Source organism: Microcaecilia unicolor, chromosome 2 (assembly GCF_901765095.1).
Source record: "Microcaecilia unicolor chromosome 2, aMicUni1.1, whole genome shotgun sequence".
NCBI lineage: Eukaryota > Metazoa > Chordata > Amphibia > Gymnophiona > Siphonopidae > Microcaecilia > Microcaecilia unicolor.
The window spans coordinates 533556634-533574835 of record NC_044032.1 but is presented as its reverse complement, the minus strand read 5'-3'; the positions used below and the strand labels follow the sequence as shown (position 1 = coordinate 533574835).

General features: G+C 45.7%; 1 protein-coding gene across 2 annotated transcripts in view; it reads left to right on the top strand.

Moving 5' to 3' along the window:
* Positions 1 to 18202, top strand: part of ARAP2 (ArfGAP with RhoGAP domain, ankyrin repeat and PH domain 2) — a 508912-nt gene that overhangs the window by 271760 nt on the left and 218950 nt on the right. The gene's annotated exons all lie outside the window — the stretch shown is intronic.

The window sequence follows — 18202 nt, the reverse complement described above, 5'->3', positions numbered from 1 at the left end:
CACAGTTGGGATATGCATTTGGCTCATTTTAGCATCCAAAAAGTTGAAGGGCAGCTATATAAATGAGTGCATGCAGTTATGCCTAGATTTAAGCGCTGAAATCTGCACGGATTCTATAACACCACGCGTAACTTAATTGACTTAACAGCTAATGAATTCTGATATCAGCACTTAAGAAGCAGTAATGAACACTAATTGGCACTGATTAGAATTTAGGCATGCAACTCGCTAAGTGTATTCTGTAATGATGTGCACCAAACTTCTAATGCACGCAGGCAAAAAGAGGCGTGGTTATGGGTGGGGAAATGGGTGTTTTGTGGGTGTTCTGAAATTTAGGCGCCTAGTTATAGAATACTAGTAAAAAAAGCCCCGTTTCTGATGCAAATGAAACGGGGGCTAGCAATGTTTTCTTTTGTGTGCATGTGGGAGTGTGTGTGTCCCTGCCCTCTGGCCTCTCTCCCCTCCCCCCTCTGAGTCCTTCACTGTTACAGAGCCAGCGATTTGATTTCGTGCTCTGCTGTTTTCCTTCACTGACTGTGTTACAGAGAGGGCGGGGCAGACACTCATAGGGAAACCGGATATCTCGCCCCCTTCACACTTCCGGCTGGAGGCTTCATAGAACGTTGGTGTTGCTTTTTATATAGAGAGATGGCCCGATGCACCTAAATCTACCCGCCGGGATTTATGCTATGTTTCAGTTGGAGTACATGGATGCACACAGATTTAGGCACTGAAATATCAACCAAGTGTATTCTATAATTGGCGCCTAAATCTAGGTGATGATTATAGAATATGCTTATTTGGCACAGATTTCAGTGCTGACATTTTAAGCGCCATATATAGAATTTCCTCCTATATTCGAACGTGCGGTAAGCACTATTCTATAATGGAGTGGATAAGTGCTACAGAGCATAACTACAGTGGAATTTATACGTGGGTAGAGCATGGATAGGACATGGGCGAGCCTCCTATGTACGCACACACGGGCCATTTTACTAAGCTGTGGTAGGGCTAACTTGTGGGTAACACGCGCCAAATTGACACTACTGCAGGGCTAGCACTGGCACTCGGCAGTAGTTTAGAAGTTGGCACATGCTGTTTTCCATGGTAGAAAATATTTTTCTAATTATGCTAGCACTCCTTAGTAAACGCAGCCATTTATGTTTTTTCACTTAACAGTTTCATACATTGGCATTTTTTTTTTTTGTCATTGTGGCAAGAATTTTGAGTTGGGGACCATGAGCTAAGATATTTCCTGAAACAAGACCCTGAGTATGGCTATCAAGTGTCATCCTTTAATACCAATGAGTCTCTCCCTTCCGGCATCAGTGAATGCGCCTCCACAGCATCCCAAGCCCCAGTCAACCTGAATAGCAGAAGACTTAATTCAGGGAACTAAACTAAGGACTTTCAAATGGCAGTAAACAACTTACCACCTAAGCCTTTTTGCTTGGTCCCTAGACTTACTTTTAATATTGTATCATCGGTTCATGTGTGTGTTATCCATGGATGAATCCTAGGGATGGGCAAGTCACTGGAAAAGATGGATATTAAGTTGAAAATGCTCAAAAACGTATTTTTTTGGCATCCAGTATTTACTAACAGCATGTTTCTATGTTGTTTTACCATGGGATTCACTAATGTAGGTTCCTCAGTACTGTGTGTTAGTGAATCTCAAGGTAAAGATATCTATCTATCTATCTATCTATCTATATATATATTTTTTTTTCATATTCCTGTGGCCAAGAGTATTGCAAGGTCCTGGCCGTAGCAAAGCAAGAAAAATAAATCCCAACTCAGTCCGTCTATTTATAGGGCCAGACTATTCTGCTGAAAAATCTCTTCTCCTCACATGTATCATTAGTAGGGTAGTAATGTGAGGCATGTCTCTCACCTTCTAGAATCCACTCCTCCGAGGACAAGCAGGCTGCTTGTTCTCACATGTGGGTCGACGTCTGCGTTGGCCCAGAAATTGGTATTTTGCCAGAGTCTTCTGATGCGCATGTGCAGACTGACTCCCTGCCCATCGCGCGAGTGCGTCTCCTCAGTTTTTCTTTTTTCCGTGACGAGGTGTGGCAGGTATTTTTCTATGCTCCTCGTTGAGGCCTGGGAAGAGAGTCTTCTTTTTTCGCGACTTTATTTGCCTTTTCCTTGTTTTGTTTGGAAAAAAAAAGGTTGTATTCCCCTTAGTTTCTTCTTAATTCCCTTTTTGACCTGCTTTTAAGTTTTGTTTGATTTTTCGACGCGGCCGGGTTTCTTCCCTTTTTGTTTGCCCTTACTTTTTGGCACAATTGCATCTTTTGATTTTGCCGAGGCCAATCTCATCTTTTCATTTTGCCGAGGCTGTTTTTCCTTCCATGTCGTTGAAGACACCCAGCGACTTCAAACGTTGTACTCGGTGCAACCGGACCATCTCAGGTAAGGATACCCATTCCTGGTGTATCCAGTGCCTTGGGCCCGACCATAGCCCAGCTGCTTGTAGTCTGTGTCTTCGTATGAAGAAACGGACCCAAGTGGCTTGAGAAGCCCAACAAGAAAAACATTTTGGGCCTCGGTCTGGTCCTTCGATGTCGGCATCGACATCGGTACCGAGGTCGGCGTTGACATTGAGGGAGGCATCGACGTCAGGAGCAGAGGTAATGGCTTCTGAGAGACCAACTTACGCTGGGAGCAGTGAGGCATCGAGTGGGTCTCCACCTGCCTCGAGGCCTCCTGCCTTGAGGTCCTGGACTATCCTTCTCCACCTAAAGAGGCTGTGACGGCTCCTCTACATAAGGTACTGAAAGAAGTCCTTATGCGGAACTGGTCGTTCCCTCTGTCTGGTCCCATGATCCCGAAGAAGGCTGATTCCCAGTATCGGATCCACGGTGAACCTGGCTTGATGAGGTCTCAGTTACCCCACAATTCCATGGTGGTGGACTCCGCCCTCAAAAGAGCCAAGAATACTAGAGATTATGCCTCGGCGCCCCCAGGCAGAGAAGCTAGAACCTTGGATTCTTTTGGGAGGAAGACGTATCAGGCCGCTATGTTTGCCGCCTGAATCCAGTCTTACCAGCTCTTCACGGAACTCGGTGAGGCAGCTGTCTAGCTTGGTTGATGCCCTTCCTCCGGAGCAGGACGAGCCTTTGCGCCAGGTGGTCAGGCAGCAGGAGGCGTGTCGTAAATTCCTGGCCAGGGACGCTTATGACTCTTTTGATGTGGCATTCAGAATCGCTGCTCAAGTAATGGTGATGCGCAGACTCTCATGGCTGCGTGCCTCTGATGATCATTCGGTCCAGTAGCGGATGGCGGAGGTTAATGTTTTTTCACCAAAAGTGGCCTTTCATAACCTCCTACCGGTGGGCTCTTCAAATAGTTTGGTTATAATACGCCCTCAATCTGAAATCCAAACCTCCAAATTGCCCACCGGGAGTTCATTCTTACAGCTCCCAGGACAAGCAGGTACTTGCAGAGGAACTCTCCGCCCTTCTAAAGGCCCATGCGGTCGAACCTGTTCCACCAGGGGAAGAAGGGCTGGGATTCTATTCCAGGTACTTCCTAGTGCAAATGAAAACAGGGGGGATGCGTCCCATCCTAGACCTAAGGACCCTGAACAAATTCCTAGTCTGAGAAAAGTTCTGGATGGTTTCCCTAGGCACCTTTCTTTCCATGATTCAGGAGAACAATTGACTATGCTCTGTGGACTTAAAGGATGCTTTCACACACATTCCAATACTTCCAGTTCACAGGAAGTATCTTCGATTTCGGCTGGGAACACAGCACTTTCAGTACCGTGTACTGCCCTTTGGCCTGGCATCTGCGCCCAGAGTGTTTACAAAGTGTCTAGCTGTAGTCGCAGCATCGCTGCACAGACTGGGAGTGCATGTGTTCCCTTATCTGGACGATTGGCTGACGAAGAACACCTCGGAGAAAGGTGCTCTGCAGTCCATGTGAATGACTATTCAGGTGCTAGAGCTACTGGAGTTCGTAATAAATTACTCCAAGTCCCATCTCACTCCTGTACAAAAAATGGAATTCATTGGAGCACTGCTGGACACAAAGAGAGCATGGGCTTATCTTCCCAAGACAAGGGCAGACAATCCCTGGTGTCCACAGTTCAAGCGTCTCAGCAGATCACAGCTCGGCAGATGTTGAGACTTCTGGGCCACATGGCCTCCACAGTTCATGTGACTCACATGGCACGTCTACATATGAGATCAGCTCAATGGACCCTAGCTTCCCAGTGGTATCAGGCTGCGAGGGATCTAGAGGTTGTGATCTAACTCTCCACCGATTTTTGAAATTCTCTTCAGTGGTGGACAATGTGGTCCAATTTGACCATGGGACAACCATTCCAAATTCCTCAGCCACAAAAAGTGCTGATGACGGATGCATCCCTCCTAAGGTAAGGGAGCTCATGCAGATGGGCTTCACACTCAAGGAGCCTGGTCCTTCCATGAAACAGGTCTTCAAATCAACCTCCTGGAATTACGAGTGATCTGGAATGCTCTAAAAGCTTTCAGAGATTGGCTGTCCAACCAAATCATCTTAATTCAAACAGACAATCACAAGCAGGGGGGCACCGGATCTTGCCGTCTGTATCAGGAAGCTGTTCAGATATGACTTTGGGCACGCCGTCACGGCATGTTTCTCCAAGCTACTTATCTGGCAGGTGTAAACAACAGTCTGGCCGACAGACTGAGCAGGATAATGCAACCTCACGAATGGTCACTGAATATGGGCATAGCCCGCAAGATCTTTCATGAGTGGAGCACCCCCTTGGTGGATCTTTTTGCCACTCAAATCAATCACAAGGTCCCTCAGTTCTGTTCCAGGCTTCAGACCCATGACAGACTTGCATCAGATGCTTTTCTCCTTCATTGGGGAACAGGCCTTCTGTATGCGTATCCTCCCATACCTCTAGTAGGGAAGACTTTGCTGAAACTCAAGCAAGACCGCGGAACCATGATCCTGATTGCACCCATCTGGCCACACCAGATTTGGTTCCCTCTTCTTTGGAGTTGTCCTCCGAAGAACCATGGAGATTAGAGTGTTTTCCAGTCCTCATCACCCAGAATGAGGGGTCTCTTCTACATCCCAACCTCCAGTCTCTGGCTCTCTCGGCCTGCATGTTGAGAGCTTAGAATCCGCCTCCTTGGGTCTTTGTGAGGGTGTCTCCCATGTCTTGCTTGCTTCCAGGAAAGATTCCACGAAGAGGTGTTACTCTTTCAAATGGAGGAGGTCTGCCATTTGGTGTGACAGCAAGGCCCTAGATCCTCTTTCTTGTCCTACACAGACCCTGCATGAATACCTTCTACACTTGTCAGAGTCTTGTCTCAAGACCAACTTCCTAAGAGTTCACCTCAGCACAATTAGTGCTTATCATCGGCGTGTAGAGGGTAAGCCTATCTCTGGACAGCCTTTAGTTCGCTTTATGAAAGGTTTGCTTTAGTCAAAGCCCCCTGTCAAACCTCCACCAGTGTCATGGGATCTCAACGTCATTCTCACCCAGCTGATGAAAGCTCCTTTTGAGGCATTGAATTCCTGCCATCTGAAGTACTTGACCTGGAAGGTCATTTTCTTGGTGGCTGTTACTTCAGCTCATAGGGTCAGTGAGCTTCAGGCCGTAGTAGGGATGCACCTTATACTAAGTTTCATCACAACAGAGTAGTCCTCTGCATGCACCCTAAGTTTCTACCGAAGGTTGTGTCAGAGTTCCATCTGAACCTGTCAATTGTCTTGCCAACATTTATTCCCCGACCTCATGCCCACCCTGGCGAAAGCAGTTTGTACACCTTGGACTGCAAGAGAGCATTGGCCTTTTATGTGGAGTGGACGAAGCCCTTCAGACAGTCCTCCCAGTTGTTTGTTTCTTTCGATCCCAACAGGAGGGGAGTTGCCATCAGAAAATGCACAATCTCAAATTGGCTAGCAGATTGCATTTCCTTCACTTATGCCCAAGCTGGGCTGACTCTGGAGGGCCATGTCACAATGTTAGAGCCATGGCTGCGTTGGTGGCTCACTTAAAGTCAGCAGCCTCCATTGAAGAGATTTGCAAGGCTGCAACATGGTCATCAGTCCACACATTCATATCTCACTACTGCCTTCAGCAGGATACTCGACGCAACAGTCAGTTTGGACAGTTGGTGCTGCAGAATCTGTTCGGGGTTTAGAATCCAACTCCACCCCCCTAGGCCCGTTTTTATTCTGTTCGAGGCTGCACTCTCAGCTAGCTGTATATAGTTTCATTTTAATCTATGTTTTGTCCTCGCCGTTGCGAGGCCCAATTGACCAATGTTCATTGTTTTCAGTGAGCCTGGATGCTAGGGATACCCCACACATTAGAACAAGCAGCCTGCTTGTCCTCGGAGAAAGCGAAGATACTTACCTGTAGCAGGTATTCTCCGAGGACAGCATGCTGATTGTTCTCACGCACCCTCCCACCTCCTCTTTGGAGTTGTCATTTGTTATGCTTTTTGATTTAGCTGAGAAGACGGGCTCGCACGACGGGCGGGAAGTCAGTTCACAGATGCACACTGCACGCGCGCCAGAAGACTCTGGCAAAGCTTTGTTTATTTTTTGCTCTGGCAAAATGCCGATTCCCGGGCCGACACGGATGTCAACCCACATATGAGAACAATTAGCCTGCTGTCCTCGGAGAATACCTGCTACAGGTAAGTATCTTCACTATCCCTACTGAGGTAGATAAAAGTGTCAGTTCCAAATGTAACTCTCAAGCCCTAGCCCTTTGTGCAAATGATTAAAGGGATCCTCAGTATCCATCACCCATCGTTTAAAAAAAAAGGGCCCCTTTTACCAAGTGGCGGCAAAAGGGGGGCCTGCGCTGACATCGGCGTATATTTTTTTACATTCGCTAAGACTCTCTTTTACCGCAGCGGGTCTTCCTTTTTTTAAAGAAATGCCCATGCGGCAAGTGAAGCGTGGTCATTTCAGGGGGGGAGCCCTTACTGTCACCCGTTAATGTGGCAGTAAGGGCTCCCATGCTAACTTAGTGCTAACCGGACAGTGCATGGCACTGCCCAATTACCGCCGGGTATACACTGGGAGTGCTGGATTTGACAGCACGCTGGGGGTGGGAAGTACCACCGGGCTGTTGCAGTATCCCGCTGATCATTGGGGAGGAATATGTTTTGAATGCATTTGCATGCTACTTGCACTAAGAGCCCTGTTTAGCTTGCATTGCATTCTACTTGCGATCAGAGCCCCCAAACACATTGTTTCACACGCTCAGCGGCTCTGATCATAGGGCGGTAGCAAATATGGGCACTAGTATGGCACTAATAGCCTCTAGCGCCCGCGTTGCTTCTGATCATCAGCCCACTACTGCCTCCTATTTTGTAGGCGGTAAGGGCTCTCATGCTAATCCTGTCCTAATCAATTAGAATGCTGTAATGTAGCTGTGCTGATTAGCACAACATGCCCACTCTCTGACCCCTAGACATGCCCTTTTGATAAAATTAAATTTTTTGTTTTTAGGGCTACACTAACGCATGCAAAAGAAAGTACGAGTTGCCTCAACATACCCCCAGTGTGCCATTTTAAACACGTTATCAAGGGCCCCTTTGTACATGCACAATAGGTTTAAGACATGTTAACCAATAAATTAATGCATGTGCAATCAATTTGTGCATATTAAAAAGTTCTAATGTACATCAACAATGTTTTTATTTTAAAAAGTAGGAAATGAATTGGAAAAAATGACCAAAACACAGGAATAAAATCTGAAAAACATGGAAATGAACCAAAAATAGTTTGCCTGTTCACATCCATAGCAGCTTGCAAAGTGTAATGCAAGCTGTGTTATTCATGTTGCATGATGAGCTATTTTAATAGATTTGCATGCAACACAATTCATTATTTTTTAATGTCTATTGTTGTGTTAAGCTGTGCTATTGACCAAAGAACACTTGTATTGCCAAATAAAGCATGTTAATTGGCCAATAATGTAAATTATTGCCATAATGCAGATTAGCAAATAGAATATTAACCTTTTTATCCCACTTTAATTTATTTTACATAGAAGAACAATTCTTTAACAGTATGCAAAGAACAAAGCATAATGTTTATAGGAATAAAAAAAAATAAATAAATAAGGACGATAATGTATTGTTACTACCCCCATACAAAAATTAGAAACGTATTTTGAGGTTTTATTTACTGTATATTGTAGACATCTGCATCATGATACTTGGTCCTCCTTGTCCTCCAAGACTAATTTATGCTGACTGCCTGATTTACGAACCCTTTTATTAATGTATATTTAGCAATTAGGGCACAATTCTATAAGTAAACACCTCCCTTTAGGTTCCCCAATGCTGCACAGTGAGAGCCTATAGAATGCTAGCATAACGTGGCATAAGCACACCTTCTATCTGCATGCCTCCAGTTAGGCCACCCATAGACCTGGTGTGACTGCGGGTACCTAAATGTGGTAAGGGCACAGGGTTTTTTTTTGAGGAGTTACTTGGGGCTACTGAGTACCGGCACCTTTTCCATTGTCTGCTGAAATTGACCCATGGACCCCAAGTTTTAATGAAAGAGCTCAGGTTGTACACACCAATTCTGCCTTGTCATAGATTCTGTGACTGGTTGCATGGGGCCTGGCTATTGTGGGGTGGATCCCTCAGTGATCACCCTGCCCCTGAAGGGTGACCTTGCATTTGAGTACCGGCACCTTTTTTGCTAGAAAAAATGCATTGCGAGGGTATATGTAACTTATTTTCTCCGAGGACAAGCAGGCTGCTTGTTCTCATGACTGGGTTGACATCCATGGCAGCCCCCTCCAACCGGAACAAAAATCTCGCAGGAGGTCCCGCACGCAGGGCATGCCCACCGCGCATGCGCGGCTGTCTTCCCGCCCGTGTGCGACCGTTCCCGCTCAGTTTTTTCCTTTCCGCGCTGGAGAGAGACGCGTCTTCGTCCCTCTCCTAGTCAGCCCCGGAAACCGGATTGCGGCCTAGTCCGCGCTTTATTTTGTTGTTTTTTCGTTTAAAAAAAATAGTAAGAAAAAGAAGTTTTCCCTCGCTGTTCTTTAGTCACTTTCGGCGTGATGCTAGGTATGATATAATTTTTCTTCTTAATTACTGCCTTCCCTGCCTCCCAAAATAACCCCGGTGTCAAACCATGGGCAGCATTATTGGCGAAGTATTCTGCCCATTTTTGGGATAAAAATGTGAGGCATTTGCCTAATGAAACAACGCTCTGTTTTTCAAGGTACGCAAAATTATATCACAGTGTGATCTGAGACCCCCATCCGGGCAATATCCACCACACCCACCTCTGAGAATGTTGCCACTGATATCAAAATATAATCTATCTGAGTCTCTGTGAGGAGGGCATGGGAGACGATGAAGCATCTGTCAGATTTCCAAAAGATCCAAACTGGGACAGAGTAAGTCACCCCCCCCCCCCCCACACACACACACACACTTAGATGGAGCATCTTGCCTCGTACTAACAGATTTCCTATCCCAGCTTGGGTCAGCCACCAATCACCACAGCACAACGCAAAGTTAACAATAATTTCAGAAACTTTGGGAAAAACCTATTTGGGACATTAGGTGCTTACAGGGAGACCAAGATGTTAAGGGCTCTATATAAAGAACAATGTAAAACCACTAAACGTCCCTTGTCATCCATATGATACTTGAATTCCTCAAAAGAGACGCTTTGTTAATCAAGATAGCAACTCCTGCTCAACAGGACACCGGAGCAGTAGAATAGTAACAGTGACCCACCCATTCACTGTAATTTTTAATGTTCCACCTCCATTAAATGAGTCACCTGAAGGAGGGCCACACCAGTCCCACGGTGACTTAAGGCCATCAATTTTTTTTTCCATTTAATAGGGGAATTTACCCCACAGATATTCCAAGACAAGATATTAAGGGCCATCAGCACCATAGGACCAGGTCGCCTCATACCACAAAAGGACACAGAATCTGCCATCAAGCATCAAATGCATGTACAAGTCCCTGATGTCCAATATCAAAAGCATCAAATTATATCCAGGCTGTTGCTGCCAATCCCCACTCCCACTCCCACCCTGCACCCCACATCCCCAATAAGCAAATCCAGAGAGAAGGAAATAATACAATCATGCTCCCTGGCATATCTAAAATAAACACAAACATACATCCTCACTGCATGCAGGTTGATTGCCTGCGCCAGGGCTGGGGTGCCTCTGCTGATGTAGCTGTCGAAGTAGAAGCAGACTCTGCCCCGCATAGCTCATGGATTCTTGCGCTTCCACTAGGGTTTTAACCCGGTGCATGTTGCCATTAAGAAGAAAAGATAACCTAAAGGGAAAGAACCAAAGATATCTAATGCACTGTTTTTGGAGGATATTAATTACAGGGTGAAAGTCTCTGTGTTTTTGTAGAGTGAGAGAAGACAAACCTTTGAAAAAGCGAGACTGGCCCCTTCCTACATGCTAATTTAAAAATTCTGTTTTTTAAAGCATAAGATTGAAAACATGTCACAATGTCCCGAAGCTTATTATTTATGTGAGTCCCTAACGCTCTCTGAGCACATTCCATAATAATGTCATTCATACCCACCAGAGCAAGGGAAGCAAAGTCCGGGTCCCCCATTAGGATTTCATGGCTAATAGCTTGAACCAGCTCCATACAACTTTCTTCTCCTGTTGGTTCTGGGAAACCCCAGAAATGTAGATTAAAGCGCTGGGCTCTAGTCTCCAAATTGTCAAGTTTCTCTATAATAGGTGCATATTGCACATCTTTGGTATCCAGACAGATTGAAAATGATGTAAGTTGGGAGTAGTGGTTTTTAATTGTAGTTTCAGCTTCCTCTACACAGGTGCCCGGGTTCTCCATTCCCTCATTCAGATCCTGAATAACAGCCTTCAGTCCTGCAGCATGTGCTGCATTATCCTTTTTTAGTGCTACTTTCAGCCCCGTCATCATCTGTTTTAAATCCTGCTTAGTGAGGGGGACACCGGACGCTCCTGAGTCTGATTGCACGGAGTCAAGCTCATCGGGTGCGAATTCACACCATCAAGGGTGCATACATATTAGGCCCCGTGATGGTGCCGCCATGTTCTTCACATGGCGCCGTAGTGAAATACTGTTTTGTGTCACTGGGACTGCGTCTAGACATTCCCATTGCACGTTGCACCCACCAAAAGTCACATCACTGCTCGGTGCTTCTGTAGCAGCGGAGAAGTGCTGATTACTCAGAGAAATCCTGAGGAGCACAATCGGAGCTTCAAGGTAATGCCACCACCGCTCAGATGACGTAACTGGAAGTTAAGAAAATATTGAGTAATGTTGCTGCAATTTGATATTTCAGCAGCATTCGATACACTGGATCATAATCTTTTGTTGTCCAAATTATCTGAGTTCAGAATTACAGACACTGTTTTTAACTGGTTTAATGGGTTCTTACGAAATAGGCAATATCAGTTTCTCAAAAATGGTTTTTCCTCTTCTTTTTTGAAATCCCCATTTGGTGTTCTTCAGGAGTCACCTTTATCTCCTATTTTATATAATATTTATATGAATTCATTAGTTATGATTACTCTAGAATTGGGAGAAACTATTAATTCTTATGGTGATGACATTTTTCTTTTCATCCCTGTTAGTAGTAACTTGTTGCTAATGCGATTGAGAAGATTAGAAAATGGTCAGTTTACCACCATCTCAAGCTCATCACTGACAAGACTAAGCCATGGGCGTAGTTTGACTGTTTCATTTGGGGGCTCAAAGGATGGGGCGGAGCATATTTATTTGCATATATATACATATATATATATATATATATATATACAATGTATATACATTGTCAGCCACTCCTCCCGGCCGCGTAATTGTTTCTCTCTCTTATCCGTGCTGCCCGCTTCCGACTCCACACTCGTCCGTGCAGTTCGCTCTCACTGCCACACAGTTCCGCTAGCAAGACGGTGCAACACAGTTCAGCTTGCCAGTCTTTTAAACAAAGTTCAGCTAGTCAGACTTTAAACACAGTTCTGCTAGCCAGGCTTCAAACACAGTTCGGCTAGCCCGGCCTTCCAACAAAGTTCAGCTAGTCAGGCTTTAAACACAGTTCTGCTAGCTAGGCTTCAAACACAGTCCGGCTAGCCAGGCTTTCCCACACCACCCTCTTCAGCAAAGCCTCAAAACAGTTCAACTTAGCTAGGCTTTAAACACAGCCCAGCTTAGCCAGGCTTTCTCCCCAAAGTCCAGCTAGCCCAGCTTTCAAACACCGCCCTCTTCAGCCAGGCCTCACAACAGTTCAGCTTAGCTAGGCTTTTTACACAGCACAGCTTAGCCAGGCTTTAAAGATCCACCACCCTCATTTGTCAACACTTTACCTCTTGACATCCACCTGACGGATCTCTCCTGACTATTATTCCTTTCTTAATACTTTTGGACTCCTCTAGAAGTCACTCTTCTTCTCCAGCCACTTCCTCTCCCACCTCCATTTCCTCTTCCACACCTTCTCCTCCTACCTGCCCCAACTCCTCCCATTCCATCCCCTCATTCTCCACCCCCTCCCTCAGGTGTTCCACCCTCTCCTCAGCTGATTCCATCTCCCAATCAGCCCCCTCTCCTTTCCACTCCTGTGGCTCAGGTACTCATTTGTCCTCATCCCTCTTATTCTTCCAGGCAGTCTGAAATCTGTGTTCTCTACGCTCCTGCCTCCTCCCCTCCCGCAATGCATTCTGGGATCTGTAGTTTTTCCACTCTGGCTTTTCTCTCTCCCCCCCCTTCATTCTGGACTCTGTGGCTTCTCTGATTCTCACAACATATACATATGTATATACATGTATGCATTGTATATACATATATGTATATACATATATATATATACAATGAAACCTCGGTTTTTGTTGACTTCGGATTTTGTCGGTTTCGGTTATCGTTGATTTTTTTTTGCGAAAATTTCGTCTCGGTTTTCGGCGATCACCTCGGATTTCGTCGGCGTGACCACGCAGCTAATCTTGCGTTCTCATGTGTCGTTCTTCTGGGGCGTTCTGGGGCGTTGTTTCCGGTTGTGGGATCACACTGCTGCTGTTTTCGGACCCAAATTTTGTCGTTTTGCCACACTACTGCTGCTGCTGCTGCTGGTTGAGTGCCTGTATCAAAGTCCCTGCAGGTATTAGGACCCAATTTTCGTCGTTTTGCCACACTACTACTACAGCTGGTTGAGTGCCTGTATCAAAGTCCCTGCTCTCATCATGGGACCCAAAAAGTTTCTAAGGGCAGCAGTCCTTCAAAAAAGAAGGACAGGAACACGATTGAGTTAAAGAAGGAAATCATTGAAAAATACGAGAGTGGCATTAAGATTGCTGAAATTGCCCGCATGTAAGGGAAGTCACCATCCACGATAAGTTCAATCGTTGCAAAAAAGGAAGCAATAAAGGAGGCAAAAGTAGCAAAAGGTGTGACTGCGATAACAAAACAGAGATCACAAACAATTGAAGATGTGGAACAGTTATTATTAATTTGGATCAATCAAAAACAGTTAGATGGCGATTCTGTTTCTGAGGCCATCATATGTGAAAAGACGAGACTGCTGTATGCCGATCTCATAAAGAAAATGCCCGGGACGAGTGCTACTTCACTAAGTGATTTTAAGGCCAGCAGTGGCTGGTTCGAAAAATTCAAGAGGCGCACTGGCATACACAGTGTTACTAGGCACGGAGAAGCTGTGAGTTCGGACAAGTCTGGTGCTGAAAAATTTGTGTCTGAATTCAAAGATTACGTAGAGGCTGAAGGATTCATCCCCCAACAAGTCTTCAACTGTGATGAAACTGGCCTGTTTTGGAAGAAAATGCCAAAGAGAACATTCATTACACAGGAGGAAACGGCACTGCCAGGACATAAGCCTATGAAAGATAGACTTACTCTTCTGTTGTGTGGTAATGCTAGTGGTGATTGTAAAGTGAAGCCCTTACTGGTGTACCATTCAGAAACTCCTAGAGTATTTAGCAGAAACAGTGTGATCAAAAGTAAACTGTGTGTGATGTGGAGAGCAAACAAGAAAGCATGGGTCACGAGGGCAATTTTCATTGAGTGGATGAATGAAGTGTTTGGCCTGAGTGTGAAAAAATACCTCCAGGAAAATCATTTGCCCCTTAAGTGCCTCCTGTTAATGGACAATGCTCCTCCACATCCTCCAGGTTTGGAAGATGCACTGTTGGAGCAGTTCATTTTTATCACTGTGAAGTTCTTGCCCCCTAATACCACACCACTCATCCAGCCCATGGACCAGAATGTCATTTCCAATTTCAAGAAACTGTACACAAAAGCATTGTTTCAAAGGTGCTTTGAGGTGACATCAGATACAGAATTGTCCTTAAAAGAGTTCTGGAGAAACCATTTCAACATTCTCAACTGCATCAGCCTCATAGATTAGGCTCGGCAGGGAGTGACATCCAGGACGATAAACTGTGGTTACAAGAAATTATGGCCAGGATGTGTGCATGAGAGAGATTTAGAAGGGTTAGATCTTTCACCTGATGACCCTACACATGTTGTGCAGTCAGTTGTTCATTTAGGTAATTCCATGGGTTTGGAGGTGAGTGGTGAGGATGTGGAAGAGTTGGTGGATGACCACAGAGAAGAACTCACCACTGAAGAGCTGCAAGACCTTCAACTAGAAGTGCAACAGACGGCAGATGAAGAAGTTGCTTCGGATAATGAGGAAGAAACAGTAGAGAACGTGCCTTCTTCAGAGATTAAGGACATCCTCTCCATGTGGAGTAAAGTACAGGTGTTTGTGGAGAAAAATCACCCAGACAAAGCTGTTACAAGCCGTGTCTGCAACTTGTTCAATGATAATGTATTGCCCCATTTTAGGCAAATCTTAAAGAGGCGACAGAAACAAACCTCTTTGGACACATTTCTTGTGCGGCATGGGTCCACAGACTCTGAAGCTGGTCCTAGTGGCAAAAGAACAAGAAGGGAAATGACCCCCCCCCCCCCAGAAGCTGGTCCTAGTGGCAAAAGAACAAGAAGGGAAGTGACCCCCCCAGAAGCTGGTCCTAGTGGCAAAAGAACAAGAAGGGAAGTGACCCCCCCCAGATAGTGTCCTTATGGAGGGGGATCCCCCTTCCAAACAATAATCTCTGCTCCTCTCTCTCCATCTTCCATACAGCAAGAAGAGTCTTCAGAAAGGTAAATGCCATGTTAAATGTTCATTTATTCTATACACTAGTCTTTTTTATTCATTTAAAAGAAAAATTGCTTGTTGCCTCGGTTTTCGTCGATAGTTTTCGGACGAATTATCGACGAAAACCGAGGTTTCATTGTGTGTGTGTGTGTATATATATACATATATATATATACACACACACAAATGAATATGCTAATATGGAGGAAGGAAGGAAGGGAGAAAGAGCTGGCTTTTTGGGGAATAACCATAATGAATATGTATGAGATATTTCATGTATATACATTATGGTTATTCCCAAAAAAGCCAGCTCTTTCTCCCTTCCTTCTTACCCAGCACTCCCTCTTCCTCTCCAGTAGTATTTCCCAACCCTCTTTCTGTCTCGTCCACAAGGAGGGTGAGCCCTTAGGTCCCGCAAGGCCCAAAAGGACCTCAAAGGACAGCCGCGCAACCCCAAGTCTTCACCCGCGGCGACCGCCGTTCACCAAGGGTTGAGCCCCCAGCTGCAGGCGGTCAACGGGACTTCAGGAACCGCGGGGTTACCGGACTGGCCTGGGCTGGAACCGGGAGAGAAGCGGGCAGGTGGAAAGAAGAGTCCAAAGACTGGCAGCAGATCAGGACCGGCAGCAAAAGCGTAGTTGGGGTCAGGCAAGCGGTCAAGGCCGGCGGCTAGTAGAGAAGTCAAAGTCAGGCTGGAGGTCGAGGCAGGCAGCTAGGCAGAGATACCAGGAAACAGTCCAAATTCCAGAGTCCGCAAAACCAGGAAGACAACCAAACACAGGAACCACGGAGATAGGCTTCGGGAACAGAACCTGAAGCAAAGTGCTAGCTCAGTTCTCTTCTTTAAATACAGTACCACATCAGCCGCCCCGCCCCCGTAGGAGCAGCCCACCAATCCGGCCCTGGGTATCGGCAGAGCCCCTCTGATTGGCTCTGTCCGATTTCCCAGGCGGGACCACCAACTTGGCCTCCCAATCCGGCGCCTCAGAGGCGGAGCTCCGGGCCCTCCTGCCCAGGAGGGAGGAAGACGCCGACCATCGCGTTCTGGCGCCGCCTCCTTTGGCGGCGCGAACATCGCCTCCACAACCGGCGACCGAGAGACCGGCGGCCGCTGTTGCCGGCCTCTGGTCCCGGCCGGAACAGCCATCACTGCGGCGGAGCCCGACTCCACGCCGAGGCCTTCGGGCCGTTACCCCTCGCCGCGGAGGACGCTGGCTCCCGCCCCCCGTGGCAGAAGAGCAGGTAGGGGCACGGGACGCGGCACTTTCCCATACCATGCCAGTGTACACCTTAGAATGCATAAGAAGCTCTATATGTAGATCCTTCAAGAGGTAGTGTGTCATGATTTAGGCTCTAAAACCCTTTCTGATGTTTTGGTGCCACCTCATTAAGGCCAACACACAATCTCTCAATTGCAAAACACTATACACAAACTTGTGCAAAAACACACTCATAACCTTACCAAACCATAATAGCACTAATTCCAAGGACAGGACGAGCTACAACCTTATGCGTGGAAAGGCGGCACTGTAATTACACCGGGCTCTAAAACACCAGTACACTACCTAATGAAAAAAAAAAAAAAAAACAAATAGGGCTACAGATACTACACTCTAGCAGAATACTGCACCTTGATCGCACATGAAAAACACATGACACAACAGATATGACACAAGGAACTAGAAATAAAAAAAATATGAAGGCAAAATACTGAACTGGAAAGTTACCTCAAGAAGTCAGACTCAGCATGCAGCAAAACTAGAAAAATTGAAACTTACATGCAAAATATCACAGATGCACATTTCCAAAAGCTCCAGATAAAGTGGCAACAACTTATTGAGACACCAGTATTATCAGATGATACTTCTTCAAGTGTCCAAAATCATATATATATAGCGCACCTTAAATGCATTAGATTTTTCACAACTTATATGAACATTTAATGCAGTCTATCAGTTGACCTCAGCGATGTTTATTACCACCTATAAATATCTTTGTTTACAAAAGTTTGAGCAGAGCTGGCGCTAGAATTAATGCTCAGGGGGACTGTCCTTGAGGCAGCTCAGGTTTGAGCGAAACATATGTCGGACAACTTTACCCCTGTGTCCGATGATAAATTCAGATAAGTTAAAAAGTTTAAAGCCTATCTAAAAATTTTTGAACATATGCTGGAGCAGACTTATGACTTATGAAGATGATGGATGTTATTTATATTGCTACATAAGATATTTATAGGTGGTAATAAACATCGCTGAGGTCAACTGATAGACTGCATTAAATGTTCATATAAGTTGTGAAAAATCTAATGCATTTAAGGTGCACTATATATATATATATGATTTTGGACACTTGAAGAAGTATCATCATTTCCAAAAGCTGACATATTCCGATTAATAAATTCTGAATAAAATACTTTTTTTCTACCTTTGTTGTCTGATCATTTAGTTTTTCTATTCACTTTGGTCCCAGTGTCTTCTGTTTTATGCAGTGTCTTCTTTCCATTTGATATTTTTTCACTCACCATGTCCACCATCCTCCTGTGTCCTTATGCGTCCTGTCTACCATCTGTAGCCCTGTCCCTATCCTTCCTTGAGTTTCAGTATCTGCCCTCAACATGTTCTGATGCAGCCCTTAAGTTCAGCAGTTCCCCTCCATCCATATCCAACATTTCTCCTCATTCCCCTCCCTTCTATCCATGTGCATCTACTTCCTCTGTCTTCCTTCCCCTCCATCCATGTCCAGCATTTCTCCTCTCTCCCTTCCCCTCCATCCATGTGTATTTCCTTCCTTTGTCTTTCCTTTCCTCCATCCTTGTCCAACATTTCTCCTCTCTTTCCTGCCCTCCATTCCATCCGTGTGCATCTCCTTCCTGAGTTCCCTCCCCTCCATCCATCCATGTCCAGCAACTCTCCATTCTCCCCTGCCCTCTCATCCAGCAAGTCTTCTCTCTCCCCTGTTTTCCCCTCCATGTCTAGTGATTTCTGTTCTCTTCCCCTGCCCTCCCCTCCATCCATGTGCATCTCCTTCCTGTCTTCCCTCCCCTCCATCCATGTCCAGCAATTATCCT